This window comes from Puma concolor, chromosome F2, assembly GCF_028749965.1.
Source record: "Puma concolor isolate L17-30 chromosome F2, mPumCon1.1.hap2, whole genome shotgun sequence".
In the NCBI taxonomy this organism is placed as follows: Eukaryota; Metazoa; Chordata; class Mammalia; order Carnivora; family Felidae; genus Puma; species Puma concolor.
Window position 1 is genome coordinate 53,819,803 of NC_141684.1, and position 19,735 is coordinate 53,839,537.

General features: G+C 40.2%; 1 protein-coding gene and 1 long non-coding RNA gene across 4 annotated transcripts in view; one reads left to right on the forward strand and one right to left on the reverse strand.

Annotated features, from left to right (window-relative positions):
- Positions 1-11,580: 11,580 nt before the first annotated feature.
- Positions 11,581-19,735, reverse strand: part of LOC147572019 (uncharacterized) — a 270,675-nt gene continuing 262,520 nt past the window's right edge. The window contains exon 3 of the long non-coding RNA XR_015247013.1: positions 11,581-13,568. This is a non-coding gene — a long non-coding RNA (uncharacterized LOC147572019). The remainder of the gene's footprint in view (positions 13,569-19,735) is intronic.
- Positions 15,593-19,735, forward strand: part of FABP12 (fatty acid binding protein 12) — a 63,302-nt gene continuing 59,159 nt past the window's right edge. For all 3 annotated transcript variants that reach the window (XM_086695930.1, XM_086695931.1, XM_086695935.1), the window contains exon 1: positions 15,593-15,680. The gene's annotated coding sequence lies outside the window, so the exon portion shown is untranslated. The remainder of the gene's footprint in view (positions 15,681-19,735) is intronic.

Sequence of the window (19,735 nt, forward strand, 5' to 3'; positions counted from 1 at the left end):
TTGAAAAAGAAGAGCAAAGCTGGAAGTATCACAATTCCAGACTTCAAGTTATATTACAAAGCTGTAGTAATCAAAACAGTATGGAAGAAGACCTATAAATCAGCGGAACAGAACAAAAACTCAGAAATAAACCCACAATTATATGGTCAATTAAACTCTGACAAAGCAAGAAAGAATATTCAATGGGAAAAAGACAAAATGGTGCTGGGAAAACTGGTCAGCTACATGCAAAAGAATGAATCTGGACCACTTTCTTACACCATACACAAAAATAAATGCAAAATGGATTAAAGACCTAAATGTGAGACCTGAACCATAAAAATCCTAGAAATGAGCATGGGCAACAATATCTCTGATATTGACAGTAGCGACATTTTTCTAGATACATCTCCTGAGGCAAGGGGTATAAAAGTAAAAATTAACCACTGGGACTACACCAAAATAAATAGCTTCTGCTCAGCAAAGGAAACAAATCAACAAAAATAAAACACAACTACAATTGGAAGAAGATATTTGTAAATGACATATGCAATAAAGGATTAGTATCCAACATATATAAAGAACTGATACAACTCCACACCCCAAAACCAGTTAAGAAATGGGCAGAAGACACAAAGAGACATTTCTCCAAAGACAACATACAGATGGCCAGCAGAAACATGAAAAGATACTCAATATCATTAGAGAACTGCAAATAAAAACTATACTGAAGTATCACCTCACACCTGTCAGAAAGATTCAAGTAAAAAACACAAGAAACAACAAGTATTGGTGAGGATTTGGAGAAAAAAGAACCCTTAACACTGTAGGTGGGAATGCAAACCAATGTAGCCACTGTGGAAAACAGTATGGAAGTTCCTCAAAACTTTAAAAATAGAACTACCCTGTGATCCAGTAATCACACTACTGGGTATCTAACCAAAATATACAAAAACAATAATTCAAAGTGATATATGTACTCCTATGTTTATAGAAGCATTATTACAATAGCCAAATTATGGCAACAGCCCACAGGTCCATCGATAGACAAAAGGATAAAGAAGATTTGGGGTGTGTGTGTGTGTGTGTGTGTGTGTGTACAGACATATACACACACACGAGAATATTATTCAGTCATAAAAAATAAAATCTTACCAATTGCAACAACATGGATGAAGCTAGAGAGTATGATGTTAAGTGAAATAAATCAGAGAGACAAGTACCATATGATTTCACTCATATGTGGAATTTAAGAAACAAAATAAAACAAATGAGCAAAGGAAAAAAGAAAGGAGGGGAGATAGAAATGAAGAAACAGACTCTTAACTATAGAGAACATATTGATGGTTAACAGAGGGGAGGTTGGTGGGAAGATTGGTACAGTAGGTGATGGGAATTAAGGAGGCCACTTGTGATGAGCACTGAGTGATGTATGGAATTGTTGAATTTTTGTTGAATATATTGTACACTTGAAACTAATATAACACTGTATGTTAACTATACAGGAATTTAAAACTACAATAACAAAATTACAACAAAAAGAGTGTAGGACCAGATGGAGTCATAGGTGAATTGCACCAAACATTTAAAGAAGAGTTAATACCAGTTACCTATTATTCTCAATCTAGTCCAAAAAAATTGAAGGAGAGCTTCCAGATTCATTTTATGAAGCTAGCATTATCCTGATACCAAAATCAGACAAAGATTAGAAAAAAAGAAAACTACAGGTCAGTATCTCTGATGAACATAGATGTAAAAATCCTCAACAAAATATTAGCAAGCTGCATTCAACAGCACATTAAAAGGATCATTCACCATGATCAGTTGGGATTTATTCCAAGGATGCAAGGATGGTGTAATATTTGCAAATCAATCAACATGACATACCACATCAACAAAATGAAGAATAAAAGTTAAATGATAATTCCAAGAGATGCAGAAAAAGCATGTGACAAATTTCAACTCAGTGAACCCACTCAGTGAAGTGGGTTTACAGGGAATATACCTCAACATAATAAAGGCCATATATGGAAAACCCACAGCTAACATCATACTCAATGGTAAAATACTAGAGATTTTCCTTTAAGAGCAGGAACAAGACAAGAATGCCCACTCTCACCACTTTGCTTCAACATACTACTAAGAATCCTAGCTGCAGCAATCATACAAGATAAAGGAATAAAAGGCATCAAAATTGGTAAAGAGGAAGTAAAACTGTCACTGCTTTCAGATGCCATGATACTATACATAGAACACTGGAAAGACTGCACCAAAAATACTATTAGAATGGGCAAATGAATTCATTAAACTCACAGGATACAAAATTAATACACAGAAATCTGTTTCATTTTTTTTAAAGTTTATGTATTTATTTTGAGAGAGAAAGCATGCAAGTAGAGGAGGGGCAGAGAGAGAGAGAGGGAGAGAAAGAATCCCAAGCAGGCTCAGTGATTTCAGTGCAGAGCCCAACCCAGGACTCAATCCCACAAATTGTGAGATCATGATCTGAGCTGAAATCAGGAGTCAGATGCTTAACCAACTGAGCTACCCAGGTGCCCCAGAAGTCTATTTCATGTTGGTACACTAATAATTAGCTGAAAGAGAAATTAAGAATTCCACTTACAGTTGTGCCAAAAAGAATACAATACCTAGGAATAAACTTAATCAAAGAGGTGAAAAAAGATCTCAGAAAACTATAAAACACTGATGAAAGAGATTCAAGACAACAAAAACAAAATGGAAGATATTCCATGCTCATGGATTGGAATAATTAATATCATTCAAATGTCCGTACTACCCAAGACAATCTACAGATTCAATGCAATCCCTATCAAAACACCAACAGCCTTTTCCATGGAACTAGAACAAATAATTATAAAATTTGTACAGAACCACAAAAGAGCCCACATAACCCAAGTATTCTTGAGAAAGAAGAACAAAGCTGGAGATATCACAATCCCAGATTTCAACATATATCACAAAGTTGTAATCAAAACAGTATGGCACTGACACAAAAATAAACACATAGATCAATGGAAAAGAACAGAGAACCCATAAAGAAACCCATACTTATATGGGCAATTAATCTACAACAACTCAGGCAAGAATATACAATAGGGAAAAAGACAGTATCTTCAATAAACAGTGTTGGGAAAATTGGATAGCTACATTAAAAACAATGAAACTGGACCACTTTCTTATACCATATGCAAGAATAAACTCAAAATAGATTAAAGATCTAAATGTGGCACTTGAAGCCATAAAATTCCTAGAGGAAAACATAGGCGATAATTTCTTAAACATTGTCCCTAGCAACATTTTTCTAGATATGTATCGTAAGGCAAGGCAAACAAAAGCAAAAATAAACTACTGGCACTATATCAAAATAAAAGTTTTTGTACATCAAAGGAAACCATCAATGAAGTGAAAAGGCAACCTATTGAATGGGAGAAGATATTCACAAATGATATAGCTGATAAGGGGTTAATACCTAAAATATGTAAAGAATATATAAAACTCCACATCAAAAAACAAAACAAACAAACAAACAAAAAACCAAATAATCTGATTAAATATGGACAGAGGACCTGAACAGACATTTTTTCCCAAGAAGACATATAGATGTTCAAGCAACACATGAAAAGATACTCGACATCACTAATAATCAGGAAAATACAAATCAAAACCACAATGAGATATCAGCTTATAGAATCAAAAAGACAAGAAATAACAAGTGTTGGTGAGGATGTGAAGAAAAAGGAACCCTCATGCACTGTTGATGGGAATGTAAATTAATGCAACCACCGAGGAAAACAGTATGAAGTTTCCTCAAAAAATTAAAAATAGAATTACCATGTGATCCAGTAATTCTACTACTGGGTAATTACCTAAAGAAAACAAAACACAAATTTGAAATGATATATACACCCCCATGTTTATTGTGACATTACTTACAATAGCTAAGATATGAAAGCAACCTAAGTATCTATTGATAGATGAATGGATAAAGAAGATATGGTACATATATAAATGGAATATTACACAAACATAAAAAGGATGAGATCCTGCTATTTGTAACAACACGGATGGACCTAGTTGGTATTATGCCAAGTGAAATAAGTCAGACAGAGAAAGACAAATTCTATATGATTTCACTTGTACGTGGAATGTAAAAAACAAAATGAATGAATGCATAAAAGGTTGAAACATACTCATAAACATGGAGAACTGATTTTTGCAGGGGTGAGGAGTGGGGGAATGGGTAAAATAGGCAGACAGAGGTGGGAAATACAGGTTTGCAGTTACGAATGAATAAGTCATGGGAATAAAATGTACAGCATAGGGAATATAGTAAATGGTATTTTAACAGTGTTACATGGTGACATATGGTGGCTACTTTTGTGGTGAGCATAGCATAATGTGTAGACTTGTTGAATCACTATGTTGTATACCTGAAACTAAGGTAATGTTGTGTATCAACTATACTTCAATGAAAAAGGAAAAATATAATTGCAGAATAGACAAATAATTTGAACACAGACTCCACAGGAGTATATATGCAAAATATAAGCCCATGTAAAAATGCTCAATATTGCATTATCCAAGAAATTCAAATGAAAATAATAATATACCACTACACACACAAGAATGACTAGAACAAAACAAAACCCAGCGACATCCAAAAGAAACCAAATAAACCCTCAGTGATACCAGAGTTGATAAGGATGTGAAGCAATTGGCCACCAATATCATTCCAATAGTTTTGCCGTTAAAATTTTTTAATGTTTATTCATTTTTTTGAGAGACATAGAGCACAAACAGGGGAGGGGCAGAAAGAGAGGGAGACACAGAATCTGAAGCAGACTCCAGGATCTGAGTTTTCAGCACGAAGCCCAATGCAGGGCAAGAATTCACCATCCACGAGATCATGACCTGAGCTGAAGTTGGACGCCCAACCCACTGAGCCTTCCAGGCACCCCTTTGCCTTTTTTGCAGTTGGCAGTGATGTCCTAATTTATAGAAGCTGAATCTTTCCTGCCTCTAACTTGACTTCTCTGCAATTCTTTCCCCTTGCTTGTTGTGTGTTTTTAAAATCCCACTTAAAATTCTCTCCACTGTGCACTTCTCGGCACTTTGCTGACTTCTCTGCCTGTGGCAATGATGCTGCTCTATATAGCATGTCATCCGTGATCCGCTCTCCTGTCAAGTCACTGAGGAAACACATGCATGCTCAGGACTTCAACTCTCACACCTATTCTACTGGTTCCCCGATCTTGATCCAAGGCCCACATTTCCCTTCTAAGTACTCACCCTGATTCTCTGGTTCCTTACTGGACATTTCCTTCTGAATGTCTTCTCCTTTTATCAGCTCAACATGCATCTGACCAAACGAATTAATTTCTGCTCAGAATTTTCTCCTACTCTCCTGTAATGTATGCATTTCCTCCCCACTCCCACCTCCTTTCACTTTCAAGTTAGAACCTGCTACATTTGATGTTTCCTTTACCCTAGCCCCTAATACCCAATTTATCCTAGCCAAAGTTTTTCATAACATGGTCCCACCTAATATTCCCATCCAATACTGAGCCAAATAAACTATTGCTCTTTACTGGAATCCTCTGAGTCTTTTCAGATATTTTTTTCTTCCCCAAGTCATCTATAGTAACAATAGATCTTTTTTTTTCTGATTGTAAAGATAACTCTAAGTCACAGTGATTTCCTATTCTTTACAAACTACTGCCAGTGCCTAGCACTTCACTACTGTCACAACATCTGTAGAGATGTGGTTCTGCTCCTAATTTAGGAAATGATACCTGACCCAAGCAAGACAAATGAAACGTGTTAGGGAAGTGACCATTTTGAACCCAATGACAGAGACTGGGAATGACTGAGAATAATTTACTATGCTATAAAGCACTTTAAATTTTCTTTTTGAGAGAGAGAGAACACAGAGTGTGAGCAGGGGAGGGGCAGAGAGAGAGGGAGACAGAGAATCCGAAGCAGACTCCAGGCTCTGAGCTGTCAGCACAGAGCCCGATGGGGCTCGAACTCATGAACCGCGAGATCATGACCTGAGCTGAAGTTGGATGCTTAACTGACTGAGCCACCCAGGTGCCCCATATGCCCTACAGCACTTTAGATCAGCACCAAAGAAGTCATGTGCTCCTTGGGGGATGGCTGATCTGGGCATCAGCATTCAATCCCACAAGTCTTCCAGTTTAAGAGGAATAGAAATGTGACGTATATAATATGTTCTAATTTCTAATATGCCATATGTTATATGTTCATATCCCTTAGGTTGTTTATTCCCTTAAATAACTCACAAACTATTTTCCTTTACAGTAATACATAATAATAAAATTACTATTAATATTTAACATTTGTTTTGAATACTCTGTACTAGGCAGTATGCTAAACACTTGACATTTATGATATTTAATCCTCACAATAACCCAAGGAGGGTTGTTACCCTCATTTTACTGAGGCACATAGATGTTACTTCATTAGCCTAATTTCCCTGCTCAAGGTTACATAATAACTAAGCACTGACACTCATGTAGTGATGGAGCTGGAATCACAGTCTTTTTTTTTGAGAGAGAGGGCACGAGTGAGGGCAGACTGAGAGAGAGGAGAGAGAGAATCCCATGAGGGGCTCAGAGAGAGAGAAGGAAGGAGAGGGGGAGAGAGAGACAGAAGGAGAGGGGGAGAGAGAGAGAGAGAGAGAGAGAGAGAGAGAAGTGGGGCTCACCTGTATTCAATCAAAGCAGGGTTCTAGCTCACGGATCATGAGATCATGACCTGAGCCGAAGTCAGATGCTCAACGACTGAGCCACCCAGGTGTCCTGAAGCCCATAGTTTTAACCCATTACCTGGTCATCCTTACCCTGGCTGCATACTAGAATAATGTGGGAGTTTTCAAATATGCCATTGCTGGGTCCCACTTGAGTGAATCTGATTTTCTAGGTCTGCAGTGTGGCTTACCCACCTGTACTTTTTAAAAGTTTCCCAGGTGATGACATGGGGTAGACAGAATTGAGAACCGTTAGTTACACACTACTGTTTCCCACAAGTAACTGCTATCTTACCAGTTGCCTGTTCTTGCATTCACCCAGCCACTCCCTCACCTCCACAAACCTCAGAGGGTCTCATGGTATAATTTGATGTCTTAACATGGTGAGCCTGACTTGAAAATTACTGTACCAGCCTTTTTTATTTCCACAAATCAACACTAGATGGCAGACTATACATAGGGAATCATGTTAAGCATTGTCATTTCAGAAACATTTTATTTTTCCTTTGAATAACCTCATTAGCCAATATTCCAGTTTAACAATATAGTATTAAAGCCAGGGTAATTTTTCCATAAATTGACTTGCTCTGTATTATGGGTCAACTCGTATTACTTTTTTAAAAAATGTTTATTTCTGAGAGAAATAAACAGGGGAGGGGTGGAGAGAATGGAGGAACAGAGGATCTGAAGCAGGCCCCATGCTGACAACGGAGAGCCCGATGTGGGCTTGAACCCACGAATCATGAGATCATGACCTGAGCTGAAGTCAGATGCTCAACCCATTGAGCCACCCAGTTGCCCCTCAACTCATATTACTTTAAGCAGAGCCATGAATACCCTGTATATACTACGGCCTGGACTTGGTCCTCTTCCAGCTCTAGCTGTAAAAGGGGTTTATCAATCATAAACATATAGAAAGTGATATATTTTTCCTTTGTTGTTTTACTTGAGAACACTTTTCCACTAATAGATTTCAATGTCCCTGTCAAATAATTGTCCCATTAATAGAAACATTTACAAATATCCTGCTTACCTTTCTTAGGGATCTTGTTACATCTCCAACCTGCAAGGCAGGGGGCACTTAGTTCTGTATGCCCATTTACCCTTCTCCTTAGAGACTCTGTTTGCTTGGATATTGGAACTACAGATGTGGTGTATGTGAGGCACAATATAAGGGGAGCATATTAACATGATCATTTATTTAGGATCTCACAACCAGCAAAGTATCTTCACCTTCCTGACCTCAAAGGGGTCCAGCCACCTCCAAGTTAGCATACCCGGGGCAGCCAAGATAGGGCATACCTGTGTTGGACTCTTTCAGGGTGCAATGGGATTCTCCATTCTAAATTTTTTTCACTACCTTAGATTTCAAGTGTGAAACAATTAATATCCTTCCTCTGACCCTATGCGTGATGGAAGATAGGACTGGAGAGATTTAGTTTAAGCGATCTTTCTAAATGCAAACAAATGATCACCAGCTCAATGGCTCTCCAATTCTCCTGGGATACAGTCTAGATTCCTTAATATGGATTATAAGGTTATTTAAGATCTGCACCTCCCCCCTCCTTATCTCCCAGGTTTTTTACTCCCAATCGTACATACACTATGTGCAGCTTCAGCAACATACTTTCTTCTGTTTCGTGAATGTTCACAATGAGCTGGGAGGTTTTTTGATAAACATCCTCTCCCATCTTCCATCTTGAACTCCATCCCAACCCATGCTTAACCTACCTTTACATGTTTAATTTCTACCTACACATTAGGTCTCAGCTTACATGTAATTTCCTCCACCAAGCCTTCCCTGACCACCGAGGTATAGTTTTGTTTCCTCTCTTGAGTATTCTGCATTTCCTCCTTCAGACTATTTGCCACACTACGTTATAATCACCTCTTTTCACTTCTGTAAAGATAAGACTGCAAACATCATGGAGGCAGTCTTGGCTACTCTTGTATTCTTATCATCTAGCTCAGTGCTTGGCAAGTACCAAGCTCTCTATAGATATTTAATGAACAAATGAGTGAGGTCTCAATATCTAATAGCAGCCTTCTTAAGTCATTTTGTACCCAAGGCTTGACAGCAGTAATTTTATGCACACCTGCAAGTAATAAATTGTCTAAAACCAGCCCAAACTGTCCCTTTCCTAGAAAACCAAAAGAGCATCTCAACCAATTCTTGATTTGTTTAAAAAAACAGAACGTCTATGAAATGCCACAAGGTCTTGCAGATTCACTTCAGATTCAAGGCGGCAAGATGGGAGACAGGAAAAACAGAGTACAATTTAAGTCTCTTTTGCTACACCATTGAAATGAAGGAACCTTTACAAGATCATGAAAAGTTCGTGTGTATGAAGAACGTCACCACCATGAGAACTTTCAGTGATTTCGGGTCACTAAAAACAAACTTCGGTCTTCCCATAATAAGGATGAGCTCACTTCTTTCCATCCCCACCCCCTCCCTACCCCTGCCTTTTGCCTCCCCCCTCTACTACAATTTAAGCTGGGAACAATACAATTCCCCAAGAATAAATTTAAGAGAAGAGTAGCTAGACTACATCTCTTCAAACTCATATTCTAGGTTGTAGATAAATCTCCGTGCTTGCTTGCATACTTTGCTTGCATACTTTGCTGACAGATTTCCTAAGAACTTGTTCATTTTTAGCTCCGTGTAAAGATAATGGGATTGAGTAGATTTAAAATCCTTTTAGTTCCTATCGTGGGTCAAGCCAAACTAACAAAAATCAAGTTCCTGGAGAACATCATTATGCTTCTTGTTGCCTCTTTATCAACTCTCAACATAATTACTTTCACATAACTGTGGATGACAAAACCTATTTTGAAGGTTATTATAAGCATCAACCTGAGGGCCTCTGAAACTCATCTTGAATCTCTGTAAGAATGTTCCTTGGATTTCACAAGGTCTCCTTTGTCACTCCCTAGAAGAAAGTCCTGGAGATCTTAATATCAAGAATAATTGCTCTTGTCCTGAGAAGTTGGTTTCCTTTTATCCGAGAGAGCAAAAGAACACATTAAAATTATAACTCTCAGGATCTCACCCCAGATCTACAGAATTTGAAATTCTATTGGTGGGGCCCAGGTGATTATAGTTTTATAAGCTCATTAGGTGATTCAGATGCACATACACGTTTGGGAATCTCTCTTATAGATGAGAATTATGTAATTGACTAGGTTTCTCCTCAAACTAGGCCACTGGAATGCTGAGAATGCAAATTTATGGCTGACGGGTAGCAGGTATATGGATCATTTTTTTTATACTTTTTAATTATTTTCCTGTCTCCCTATGCTTGCATCTTTGGTTTAATTTCTTCTTTCACCTCACTTCCAATTTAAATTCTTGTTATAGTACATAACCACATAAGCCATCTTAAATTCCTTTTGGAACTTGTCAAGAAATAGGCAGAGAGCCAGACAAATATGTAAATAATTATGACACTCAGCTTCTGTAGAGAAAAAAATATTCTTGGCAATTGGTACAGAATAAGCACCCTTGGCTGACCTGAAGAAAGCCTCGTGTGTGTGTGTGTGTGTGTGTGTGTGTGTGCGCGCGTGTGTGAGCACACACACATGCTCACTCATGTTCCAGGAAAGGGGAGAGGCGGCCATACATGTGAATTAGAGAACAATTGTCTTTCTGCTTATCAGTGAATGACTTTTACATTCCTCTATCAAAAAGCAATTGTACTTCTTTGATGCTCTTCATTAAACTTGTGGTACATGTACCAGCTAGAGAATTCATGTCTGAAACAGTACTGTGGATGGATGTTAAATGAGACTACGCTTCTGTCTGTTGTGCCCTTTTTTGCTTAGCCCCCAATTTTTTCCATCTTAATCCCTGTCTTATCTTCCTTTACTTCTAACTAATCCCCAACAAAGGGATAAATTTATAGGAGCTTTAGAGAGCGATTCCCAGAATTACTGGAAGGGAAAGGGACCCATAGGTCGTTTTGATATGTTTCAATGAGGGGAAATCACTCTCTGCCCTTCTTTCTAAAACCACCAGCCTTTGAGAATCACTGCAAGTGGGGCTAAGCCTGGGAATTCTATCACATGGCTAACAGTCTGCTTTATTTATCTGAATGACTGATCATGTGTCTGTGGCTGGGAGAACCAGATATTCATCTCCTGTTTTAGTCTCCTCAGTCATTCCCAGGAGGAAGCTCTGGGACAACCAGCTCTGGGACAACCAGCCCAAAGGCCTCAGGGAGCCTTTGGGTTAATGTAGACTGACACCAGTTCTCTGGCTTGAGGCTGTTAGACTTCAATGCATTTGCTGGTTTTTTACTTTTTGGATACCTACTTATCATACAGCTCCAACTGGTCTGAAACATTAAGTGATGGTTAGGCTTCACCATACCAAGATGAGCTTTATAATAATTGGGTAAGAATTGGGTCACTTTGGTCCTGCCCAAAACCCCAGAATCTGGTAAATCTGATTGGGAGTTGTTCATCGGTGCTCTGTAGGTCAACACAATGCTTGTCAAACTGCTACTCAATTTTGAGATAAGTATTAAACAAAAGGATCCACCTAAAGGCAAGATCCTTCAATACAACCAGCATTCTGAGAACCTATTTTGTATAATGCATGGGCTAGACATTGCAGGGATCTGCAGACAAGAAGGCTGATAGAATTAATAACAAGAGCCAGCATTTAGTGAGCATCTGGCAGTTAATACACTCACGTTAATTTAATTTGAAAAGTTGACCATTAATACTCACTTATTACCACAAGAGAACTAAGTCCAGAATGGATAAGAAACTTGCCCAAAGCCACTTATATAGGGTGTTAGAGTTAGGATCCAAAGCTGCTGCTTTTCCCTAACTAGGGCACCACCTGCAGCATGGAAGTGTGTGTGTGGGTGTGTGGATGTGGGTGTTGGTGTGGTGGGGGTGTTGATGTGGTGGGGGTGTGTATGGGTGTGTGGATGTATGGGGTGTGTGGGTTGTGGAGGTGGGCATAGGAATGAGGGTGGGTTTGGGGGTGGGTATAGGTGTGAGGGTGAGTGTGGGAGTGTGTGTTGGGGTGTGTGTGGGTGTGGAGGTGGGTGTGGGGGTATGTAATAAGATATGTAAATCAGTAACCACAATACCAGGAAGAAGAAAATAAGGGAAGTATGATGGGAGAAACACCAACAATGTGCTAAAAAGAGATGGAGGGAAAGATCTTCAGGAGGAATTGGAAACTGGCTTTGGAAGTGAGTTGAAGGTCTTAAGAAATGGATGGAGTTGGGGAAGAAGGAACTGAGACTGGCATACCATGAGGAAGAAACAGTGTAAGGTAACTCCCGGAGATAAGAGGACCAGTCGCTTTAGGAGAGGGGGAGATCCCCAGTTTAGTGGGCATTCAGGGTAGGTCCAAGGGCCCATGGTGGAGAGCTCTGGTGGTGCAGCTGGGCCGGGGAGCGTCTCTCTAATTCGTTAATGGGCTACTCATGGTTGTTGGGCGGCAGATTGACGGCAGTTGTGCCTAAAATGAATGGGCAGGTTGCCTACAGGAATGGTATTTGAAAAGCATGGAGGCCAACTAAAAGAACTTCAAAGAAGTCCTAGAAAGAGTGAGAGCAACTTGACTGTGGGCAGCAGGAATTCATGGAGGGGGACAGATCCAAAACCCATACTCAGGGCTTCAGCAATGATTAGAAAGAGCAGGAGCAGATCTGGGGATAAGTTCAGTTTGGGATACATTGAGCTTCAAGCAAGAGCAGGAAATTCAGGTAGAGATGCCCAGAGGGCAGCTGGAATCACCACCTACAGTTAGGAAAGGGAGGTTTAGTAAAATGTGAGAGAATTTTGCATAGAGGTTTATAGGAGGAGTTTTGTACTAAAGGAGAAGACAGGACCGCAGAAAGGCAGAAGGAAGAGATTGGAGATAATAGGTGGTGGTTATTAACTGTAAACACAATGTGACTGGGGAGAAAAAAATATGGGTGCAACAAAGGAAGAGCTGTGATGAATTAACTGGCAAACTTGCCTTTACAGAACTAACTCCCCATACACAAAAGACTTAAGGAGGGAAGAACCATCCCTACGATCTTAATAAAAGTTGGATGACAGGCTAGGCCTCCTGGTTTGTGATATTCAGGATTCCCTTGGGTTGTTTTTTGTTGTTGTTTAAGATCGGCCAGCCTGAAATAACTTTTCAGTTTTCTCTTTTTGGTTTGTTTCATTTCCTACGTCTTGGGTAATAGGAACAGACACCAGCAATTCCTCTTTAAAATAGAAACCTAAAAGGTAGGCTGAGAGAGATCTACCCCACAAGCTATTCCGGCATCTACTAATTTTTCCTGCTCGCCCCAGCGCGCCTCAGCGCTGGAAGGTGATCCCTGCTTCATTACCAAGGAATTACCTGGGCATTGCTGCAACTGAGCAAACATTTATTCAAGCCAGAAGCACTTCAAATGGCAAGATTACTCTTTCAATATTCACCATCCTGCCCTAGGCAACGCAGGCCAGAAGGCTGCTAATTACTTTCAAACTCAGAAAGAAAGGTTAATAGATTTGAATGATCGCTATCGTGCTCTTAAGTCACTTGGCAAGTGGCGAATAATGGTGTAGGGCATACCACGACTGAGGGAATAACTACTATAAAATAAATAACTAATACCATGCAAATTGATCTGTTCATACACGAATTGGTTGTACTCACCGCAGGAGGGGTAGCTCCTGAAAGGGCGGCACCAGCACCTCTCTCCACGCTCTGGTCTTTACCGCAAAGCATCAATGGCTCTTAAATGGGGAATCCACCTGGCCCAGAGTTGATTTGGCTTCTTGCTGTCTCCTCTGGCTGTAAAATTTAGGAGAAGAGGCAAATGAAGATCTGTTTGAAGATTTTAAATCTTCTAAAGAATCAGATCCGGTTCATTTTAGACTCCGCTATCTTCACCTCCTCTTTAAAAAACCTGGCGGTGACACCTAACTCCAAAATAATTCACAAATGAGCCAACCAGTAAGGGGTTGCTGTCTGCATTTTGGATACGCATGGAAGTTAGAGTTTCTCGGTTAGAGAAAGGGCTTTGGAGTCAATTAGTCCTGAGTTCAGTTTTCAACTCATTGATTACCATTAAGCCACTTAACCAAATTACTCTGGAAAAGAGCTGTGGCAGGCTTTAGGCTCTGGGTTACGGTGATGAACAAGCAGACACAGTCCCTGCTCTTATGAAGCATTCCTGTTAGTTGGAGGAGATAGGCAATTTAAAAAAAATGCCATAATGGACATTAAAACAGGGCCACGAGGTTCAGAGTTCCTGTGGGGTCTTGTCGGGGAAGGTGTTGGAAGTGTTGCTTACTTCTCCCTCTCTATGTGTGATCTTGGGCAAATTTCTTTGCCTCTCAGCTTCCTCGTAGGGCTGTTGGGATGATTCGGTTAAATAATAATTACAAATCCCTAAGTACTAATCTGGCATGTGGGAAACACACAATGAACACTATCTGATACTATTTTAAGCTCCCAGTGCCAGTATTTTGAATCATTTTCTTCACTCACTGCTACATCCCCAGTGCCTAGAGTTGTGCCTGACACATGGCAGACATTTAATAAATGTCTGTTGGCTGAATAACTTTAATGAGGAAGATAATCATGATGGGGAAAAAAAAAAGACAACAGTGGAGATAAGAGTAAACAACAAAAAGTTTCTTAGACTACTTGATGGAGCCCTGGTAACTTGGGTGCAACAAAGTAGAGCTTTTAAGGGAGAAACTAAGCCCCAAAACAGAGTGCTCAAAAATTGAAACGGTAATTAACCCTCAAATGAAGGAATCAAATACTGTCTTCTCTCTCTTTATCCACTAGGGGGAGTATACTCCTTACCGCAAGTCAGCCTTTCCCAAGCTTTGTAAAATAAGGAGTTAATGGGACAACAACTAGAACCTGACGCTGCAGCCTGTAGGTTTAAATTTAAGCAGATAGTTAAAAAGAAAAGAAAGAAAAAGAAAAGAAAGAAAGAAAGAAAGAAAGAAAGAAAGAAAGAAAGAAAGAAAGAAAGAAAGAAAGAAAGAAAGAAGAAAGAAAGAAAAAAAGAAAGAAAGAAAGAAAGAAAGAAAGAAAGAAAGAAAGAAAGAAAAAGGAAGGAAGGAAGGAAGGAAGGAAGGAAGGAAGGAAGAAAGAAAGAAAGAAAGAAAGAAAGAAAGAAAGAAAGAAAGAAAGAAAAAGGAAGGAAGGAAGGAAGGAAGGAAGGAAGGAAGGAAGGAAGGAAGAAAGAAAGAAAGAAAGAAAGAAAGAAAGAAAGAAAGAAAAAAGGGTCTCAGATAAAATCAAGTGGTAGGCAAAACAATTGATCAACATGTGATTTGGCTACTCTTTCAATCTTTGTAAGAGAAGAATAAAAATTAAAGAAAACCATTATTTCATTAACTGTAAAAAGAACAAGCCCTATTACGAAGGGTGCATATCTGCTCATTTCTTAATCTTTGGGCACTCAAAGTAAGATGTTCTAAAAATTATGGAAATATCATTACTTGATTGTTTTAGAAATCTAAGTTTGCCAATATTGATTTTTTGAACATTTCTAAAATATTTTATTTTTGAGTGATCCCTATACCCAAAACGCACAACCCCAAGATCAAGAGTTGCACGTGTTACCGAATGAGCCAGTCAGGCAAGCCTTCACATATTTTCTTGCATGCTTGATCCAGATCATTTGTGAATTACAATATTTTGCTTTTCATTAAAGCTGCTATCTCATATTCATGGATGGAGCTTATAAACCACTATAAAACCTGTGTTGAACATATGTTGAAATGATGAGGCAAGAAGCATAAATAGAGCGATAATCTCTAACAGAGCCTGGTAATCCTCTAAGCTCGAGCGGCTGTTGGCAAATGTGGCCTCTGCATGCCGCACAGGTAAATCCCAGGTTCCTTCCACGATGACAATGATGTGACTTCCTGGAACTCTCAGGTATGACACACTACTACTTAAATGAAAATCATTTTTATCATAATAAGAACAATTTTAGAAATGCCTTTATTTTATTATGTATGTATAAATAACAATGTTGCGTGTTTTTCACGTCGGTTACAATTTCAGTGACTTAAAGCTATGAACAAAAGTCATTCTATGCTTCAAATTCCAAACTCAAGGAGGCACCTGTGTTAGACCCAGCTCCCTCCCCAAAGGTTAACTAGACAGACACCTGTCAGGACTGACTCTCTCACCAAGGCGTACGATGCTCCTGAGAGGGGAGAAGGCAGCCTGTCTTAGGAAGTGCAGTTTGCAGAGAGTCAGATGCTTTGCTCCCCAAAACCCAGAGAAGCACAGATGCCAAGAGCATCCTCATAAGGCTTGGCCTCGCCTGAAAGAAAATGGACACTTTTCTCCTTAATTAGATGTCTGCTTTGTCAGGGACTTGTCGATCTGTCTCATTCTCTTGAAGCAGTGGGAAAGTTAACTGGAGTGAACCTGGCGTCACAGGGATTGTCAGGTAAGGAGGGGAGTCAGGGCTATTTGGGGTTTCTGGGAGGTAAGGACGATGGATCCCACCGGTCCTGCCTGGAGATGGCTGCAGAGGGAAGATGAGATTCAGACCTATAGAGTTGCCTGGAAACAAAGCAAGAGTAGCTAAGAGGTGTAGGCAAAGGAAAGCCACATGAATGTGCCAGCAAGGGGTCAGCAGTGGAGGTGGCCAAACTTAAGGAGCAATGCCCAGGAAAGCTTCAAAGGCTTGAGCCTGGCTGGAGCAGGGCAGGTTGGAGCTATCGTCCACCCTTAATGGCAATAATCCTGGTGAGCAACTATGGTCCACCAGGGAGACACCTGTAACCTCACCCAGTTAAGTAAGATGTTTATTCTTGTCACAACACTGAGGAGCTAGCAGCTAGAAGAGAGAAAAGGGAAAGTTTTGTAGAGAGCAAACCATGCTCCCTCCCCCAAAGGAAACCATAGGAGCCATATAGTTGGATCTAGTCAAGTCTGGGGCCATCGGAGAAAGCTTTGAACTAAATATGCAGTTTAATTTTTAAAAATGAACAGAAAAGAGTCTTTAAAAGATGAAACAAGACTTCTGTGATAACCAAAATTTATTGGAAGTTATCAACTGTGGTCACTAATCATGAAGGGACTCAATATCCATTAAGAAAGGGAAGTTCCAACCCCGTACTCATGGAGACAGCTACTAGAAGACATTAAAACCACTTATGTTCAAACCCTCAATTTTTTTTCTTAAAACTATCTACTTTAAACAAATTTTCGGGGAAAAAAGGGAAGATGGTATTCACTCCAGTTCAGTCAGGAATCGAGTATTGACGTTCTAAGGCACATACCTGGTTTCTTGTGGTGCCTCCCATTATTACTCTGTCAATTGCACTTTGTTGGGTTCCTGTGAGTCATGGTGGCTTAGAGGTCTGAGTGAATCTCCCTTCACATTCTAGTCCATCCACTGATAAGATAAATGTGCTCTTCTCAAATCCTTCTTTTCCAATCTAAGTCAGATGACCTATCTAAAATCCAGATCTTAGCCACTTGCTGTAACACCTGGGTGAATGATGTAACCTCGTTTTCTCATTGACAAAATCCAGGGGTGACTCTACGAGCCTTCTGACCCTTCTCCTTAGTAAGGAAGAGACTTTTAGGATGCATTATCCCGAGATATAGAGCAAGGTGGAATTGAAAAAAAAGTTTAAAAGGTGTTTAAGTGGACTCATGGCTAACAGATGAGACTATAAAGAGTAATGTAGACAGAAAGAGATGAGAAGCATAGGCGAGAATCTGGTTTTGGGAGTGAGCATGTTTCAGGACACTTTGAGGAGAGACAGATTGTAATTAAGTTAAAGGGAGGAAGGCAATTAGGTAATGAGGGCTAAGGGCTTTACAATGTGAGATTTTATAACCATATTTGAAAAAAATTCCCCTGGGCTCTGAGAAAAGAAAGCATATAGGGAGGCTCAGGAGAGAGAGAAATAGTTTATGAGCTTGGGAACTAAGGAACAAAATGAGGATGATAGTTTAGGAGTGACACAGGAAGAGCATTCACATAGTTTGATAAAATTAGCATCCAAACTGGCGGGTGAAGAGAGGATCTCCCGAAAACAGCCGGAAACACAATAACATCAACAACTGCTATAGCAATTTAAGGGTTACAAACCATTCTAATATGGTCCTCAAACTGACCTCAACAGGGCAACCACAGAGGGAGTCAGAGGCCAGGGTTAGGGGCAGGTCTCTGAAACTTGGTTCATATGTCCAGTGAAGAGGATGTTAAAACTGATAGGCTGAGCTTGCAAAAGTCAATTTTCCTTCCGTCTCCTAAAACCCTTCGTAATCTTAACTACAATACATATAGGATAAGGAAAAAGAATTAAAAACATAAAACTCACCCCCAAACTCAAGTGCTGTGTTAGGGCTAAGCACTAAGTGTTTCAAGGTTATTAATAGGAAACAACCAACAGAGATTTCCGGGGGGGAGGGGGGGTGGTGCGGATAATAAGCTAAAAGCAAACACAAATATCTTTATGCATATTGAGAAGGCTATATTGGTAGAATATACATGACACAACTCACTGCCATTCTTTTGCAACATTCATCTTTACATCAAACCATGAGGAGCATGTTTTTCGGGTGCTCTTAGGGAATGTACTCAGTCATCTTTGTCAGTGTTATTCTAGTCCCAGCTGTGATTCACTGGTTTGTTTATATCTGAATCCTGACTATGTGTGTGGGGCTTTGTAGGTGTAGACAAATTTGTATTAGATAATAATATGTATCCCTTTCCTGTGGCTGCTGTAGCAAATTCCCACAAACTGGGTGATTTAGAGCAATAGGAATTTGTTTTCTCAGTTCTGGAAGCCAGAGTCTGAAATCAATGTCACTGGACAAACATTACAATGTCAGCACCGTATGTTCCTTCTGGCAGGTCTGGGGGAGAACCCCTTCCTTGCCCCTTCCAGCTTCTGCTGGAATTCTGGTGGCTTCTGCTGTGCTGAGCCACTTGTGGCCCCGTGACTCTAATTTTTATTTTCACAGCACCTTCCTCTGTATGTGTATGTGAACATCTCCTGTTTCTTCTCTCTTACGAGGACCCTTGTGACAGCATGTGGCACTCCCTCTGTTAATCCAGGGTATTCTCCTGTCTCAAGATCCTGAATCACATCTGCAAAGTGTGTGTGTGTGTGCGTGTGTGTGTGTGCATGTATGTGCATGTGTGTGCACGTGTGTGCACATGTGGGTGGAGATAAATATCTTTTGCTATTCAGTTAGTGTTCAGCTGAGTCTCCTTAACGGTCTAGATGTCCTTCTCAGAAGTGGAGAAGTATGGCCATCAGGTGTTATACTATGATTTGGTGACCACTGTCCATCCATGTGCCTTAGTCCAGCGCCTCAGGCATGTTTCTCTTGTCTCCTGTCCTGTGGTGCCGTTACCTATGTGGTGACTCTGAAGTCGCAGCTCACTACCTACTCTCAAATCAGGAAACTTCTCTAATTTGCAGCTGCTTGAACCCCAAAGTACACAGCAACACAGAGCCCAGACCCAAGGGTCCTTTAATGTTGTGAGTGGCTTTCTCTGAGTGCTGGACCCTTGACTTCTGAAGTTCTCTGGTGCCAGAAAGTCTGTAGTGACAGGATTTCAGGGGCCTCCGCCCTAGGAGTTGATCACGTGCCTCTGGTAAACAAGCATTCTTATCTTAGACACTGGGAATGGCTGCTTATCAGGCAAGACTTTCACTGACCCGATCAGAGGCACAGCTGCTCATCAGCCAGGCCCTAGGAAAATTACTGAACTGTATGAAGGCTGCAAAATCAGTGGCCAAGGGCTCTGCAGCTTGTCTTTGGAACTGTTCTTGTGACTCCAGACTTAGCCTCCATTGAAGACAATTGTGGACCGAGTTCAGTCATAAACATGCTGGGATTGCCATCAGAAAAGGCAAGCTCACACTAACAGGTTTCTCTTTGGTGAGCTGGGACACGCCCCAAATGAGAGTTGATCCGACTGAAACATACACTTGGAGATTGACTTCCAT